This window comes from Boleophthalmus pectinirostris, unplaced genomic scaffold, assembly GCF_026225935.1.
Source record: "Boleophthalmus pectinirostris isolate CB_2022bp ecotype Guang Dong unplaced genomic scaffold, ASM2622593v1 HiC_scaffold_13, whole genome shotgun sequence".
Classification (NCBI taxonomy): Eukaryota; Metazoa; Chordata; class Actinopteri; order Gobiiformes; family Gobiidae; genus Boleophthalmus; species Boleophthalmus pectinirostris.
In genome coordinates, this window is record NW_026571036.1 from 2,543,864 (window position 1) to 2,547,056 (window position 3,193).

The following is a 3,193-nucleotide window of genomic DNA, read 5'->3' on the forward strand; positions in this document are numbered from 1 at the left end:
CTGAACCAGAGAACCAGGACTGAACCAGGACTGAACGGACTAAAACAAGGACTGAAACCAGGACTGAACCAGGACTGAACCTGACCTGACTGGAACCAGGACTGAACCAGGACTGAAACCAGGACTAAACAAGGACTGAACCAGGACGAACCAGGAAAAAACAGGAAAACAGGACTGAACCAGGACTGAACCAGGACTAAAACAGGACTGAACCCAGGACTAAACAGGACTGCACCAGGACTGAACTGAACCAGGACCGGACTGAACCAGGACTGAACCAGCACTAACAGGATGAACCAGGACTGAACCGTCTGAACCCAGACTAAAGAGGTCTAAAAAGGTCTAAACTGGTCCGACTGGTGGTTAAAACCAGGTCTAAAACGGGATGGACAGGTTCCTAAAATGGGGTCAGAAAATAACAACTAAAAGACGCAGGTCTTGGACCGGTTTTGAACAGGCCTAAACCGGGCCTGGACTGGGTCTATTTCAGGTCTAAACCAGGTCTGACAAGATAAAATCGAACCGGTCTGAAAAAATTAAATGGCGTATGAACATGATTGGACCAGGTCTGAACCAGGTCTAAACTGGGTCTAAACCAGGACTGGACTGGGGCTGAACTAAGTCTAAACCAGGTCTAAACCAGTCTAAAACGCGGACTAAAAGGTCAACAGTCTAAATGGTCTAAACCAGCTAAACCTCTAAACCAGGTCTAAACCAGGTCTAAACCAGGACTAAACCAGGACTAAACCAGGACTAAAACCAGGACTAAACCAGGACTAAAACCAGGTCTAAACCAGGACTAAACCAGGTCTAAACCAGGTCTAAAACCAGACTAAACCAGGTCTAAACCAGGACTAAACCAGGACTAAACCAGGACAACCAGGTCTAAACCAGGACTAAAACCAGGTCTAAACCAGGACTAAACCAGGACTCTAAACCAGGTCGACTAAACCAGGTCTAAACCAGGACTAAACCAGGACTAAACCAGGTAAACCAGGATCTAAACCAGGTCTAAACCAGGACTAAACCAGGACTAAACCAGGTCTAAACTAAACCAGGTCTAAAACCAGGTCTAAACCAGGTAAACTAAACCAGGACCAGGTCTAAAACTAAACCAGGTCTAAACCAGGTCCAGGTAAACCAGGACTAAACCAGGACTAAACCAGGACTAAACCAGGTCTAAACCAGGTCTAAACCAGGACTAAACCAGGTCTAAACCAGGATAAAACCAGGACTAAACCAGGACTAAACCAGGTCTAAAACCAGGTCTAAACCAGGACTAAAACCAGGTCTAAACCAGGAAAACCAGCGTCTAAACCAGGTCTAAACCAGGACTAAACCAGGTCTAAACCAGGACTAAACCAGGTCTAAACCAGGTCTAAACCAGGTCTAGTCCAGACGGTTCAGTTTGTTCTTTAAATTTCTTAGAGAAACATTTTGTTGCTTTGAGTTCGTTCAGTCTGAAAATAAAACGTTAAAAAAACTAAACAGAGTCGAACCCCCAACCTCCTGACGAGGGGGAGGGGCTAAACACTCTGCCACAGGAGCCACGTGTTTAATGAGCCGCAGATTATTCACAAATAAATAAATAAATAAAGAAATAAATAAACAAACAAAATGATTCTAATTAAAAAGAGCTGGACGTTTGGTTTTAGTGCTGCTTCCTCTTCCATCTCTTCATCCCTCTCTTCCTCTTCTCCCTCTTCTCCTCTTCTATCTCTCCTCTCCTCTTCTCTCCTCTTCTTATCTCTCCTCTCTTCTATCCTCTTCTCCTCTCTCTCTCTCTCTCTCTCCTCTCCTCTCTCTCTCTCCACTTCTCTTTCTTGTATCTTCTCTCTCTCTCCTCTCTCTTCTCCCTCCTCTCTCTCCTCTCTCTCTCTTTGTTGGTGATGTATGGCTGTAGATCTCTCTTCCCTCCCCTTCCTCTCTCTTCCTCTCTCCTTCCTTCTCTACTCCTTCTCTTCTCTCCTCTTTCTCTCCTCCCTCTCTCCCCTCTCTCTTCTCCTCTCCTCTCCCCTCCTCCCCTCTCTCTCTCCTCCCTTCCTCCTCCCTCACTCTTCTCTTCCTCCTCTCCTCTTCTATCTCTTCTCCTCTCTCTCTCTCGTCCCTCTCTTCTCTCTCTCTCTTCTCTTCTATCTCTCCTTCCCTCCTCTTCTCTTCTATCTCTCCTCTCTCTCTCCTCTTCTATCTCTCTCTCCTCTCTCTCTCCATCTCTTCTCTACTCTTCCCTCCCTCCTCATCTCTTGTTCCTCTTCTCCTCTCTTCTCTCTCTCTCTATCTCTCCTCTCCTCTTCTCTTCTCTCTCTCCTCTCTCTCTCCATCTCTTCTCTCCTCTTCTCTCTCTCTCTCTTTTCTTTCGTTCTTTTGTGGCGTTTGAGGCTTTGAGCCTGATTCATGAATTTAAAATGGCCGCCAGAAAGAAATACGTAATTAAAGATTAGTAGTTCTTAACGGTGATCTCAGACTCAGAGATTAATAATATCGCAGTAGTGAAAACCTGGTCTAGTTCTGTTTAGGACGCGTGGTCTTAGAACCTGGTTATAGTCCTGGTTTAGACCTGGTTTTAGACCTGGTTTAGACCTGGTTTAGACCTGGTTTTAGACCTGGTTTAGTCCTGGTTTAGTCCTGGTTTAGACCTGGTTTAGACCTGGTTTAGTCCTGGTTTAGACTGGTTTTAGTCCTGGTTTAGACCTGGTTTAGACCTGGTTTAGACCTGGTTTAGTCCTGGTTTAGACCTGTTTAGACCTGGTTTAGTCCTGGTTTAGACCTGGTTTAGACCTGGTTTAGACCTGGTTTAGTCCTGGTTTAGACCTGGTTTAGACCTGGTTTAGTCTGGTTTAGACCTGGTTTAGTCCTGGTTTAGACCTGGTTTAGACCTGGTTTAGACCTGGTTTTAGTCCTGGTTTAGTCCTGGTTTAGACCTGGTTTAGACCTGGTTTAGACCTGGTTTAGACCTGTGGTTTAGTCCTGGTTTAGACCTGGTTTAGACCTGGTTTAGTCCTGGTTTAGACCTGGTTTAGAGACCTGGTTTTAGTCCTGGTTTTAGTCCTGGTTTAGACCTGGTTTAGTCCTGCTGGTTTAGACCTGGTTTAGTCCTGGTTTAGTCCTGGTTTAGACCTGGTTTAGTCCTGGTTTAGACCTGGTTTAGACCTGGTTTAGTCCTGGTTTAGTCCCTGGTTTAGACCTGGTTTAG